Below are 1,166 nucleotides of genomic sequence, written 5' to 3'. Positions count from 1 at the left end.
TCGTTGTTAAGTCAAAACATAATATAATCGTAATTCGGAAATGTCGGCTTTTTTTCAAATAAGCCAGAAACCGAAATTTTAATCGGAAGTTTTAGAGCGCTCTTCTAAATGCGCAACGTTTTTCCCATTTAATCAACTTTGCGATTTGCCGCATCCCCATCCTGGCCCTTCTTAACTTGGACACAGTGTATGTATAGAAAATGTTAAATTGCCTGGACATTATAATGGTGGAATAACATATTTTTGTTTTATTGCTTCACATGGACAGAAAGAGTAACGCATGATATAAAGCATAAACGTTTATATTAAAACAGTTTGTAGTTGTCGTGTTTTTAGTTTTGTAATATTGCGATGAAATTGCTTCTTTAATTATACGCCTATAAGATGGAAATATGTGAAAACACATCTTGTACTCACTGTACTGAACGTCGGCTACAAACATCCAGTTTTTTTGAAAGTTTATTTTGTGGGCCCCCTTCCCTAAATTCGCTCAATCAAAGCTTGAACAAAAAAGTAATTTAAATGCAACGGCTCCATAGGGCTGTTCAGATTCATTTGGCAACGATTTTGTCTTGATATTTTTTCACATTTTACATGTTTTTAGATATTTGTGTAAATTTACGTTTGTTCAGAATATTGTCACACAGGGCCGCCACGCTCGCCCAATTTGAATCCTTTGGACTATTTTGTTTGACATCTAAAAGTCGCTTATAAAACCCCAGTAAAAACCCATAAGGGAATCACATTAACACAAAATGTATGGGAAAAAACTTGTCGTTGGATGGCAAAGGAAACCAACAAATTGTAAATCAGCCGTCTATTTAACTCTAATGCAGCTTGAGAATCGAACGCGGCAGAACTTGCATCACGAATTGTTTCTACGTGTTTTTTCATCTTATTTATGTCTGTTGAACTAACGTTAATTCGAAACAACAAACCAAACTGTGATTATCAAGAATCCTTGCCTGGATGCAAATATAATAGATCCAGATAAGTTCTATGTTGTTGAGGCGGATTCATTTTTTACAAACTTCTTTTTGGGTATTTTGCCTCAAAAATTTTTTTTTTGACAGAATTTCCTCACGTCTTTTATTACAGATTGATAAATAGTGCTCCTATTTTGCAATAAGAACGAATTATTTATCAAAAAGTAATCAAGAACTATC

Source organism: Dendroctonus ponderosae, unplaced genomic scaffold, assembly GCF_020466585.1.
Source record: "Dendroctonus ponderosae isolate FM_Combo_2020 unplaced genomic scaffold, Dpon_F_20191213v2 Dpon_F_20191213_2, whole genome shotgun sequence".
In the NCBI taxonomy this organism is placed as follows: domain Eukaryota; kingdom Metazoa; phylum Arthropoda; class Insecta; order Coleoptera; family Curculionidae; genus Dendroctonus; species Dendroctonus ponderosae.
Note: the sequence above shows the minus strand (reverse complement) of the source record.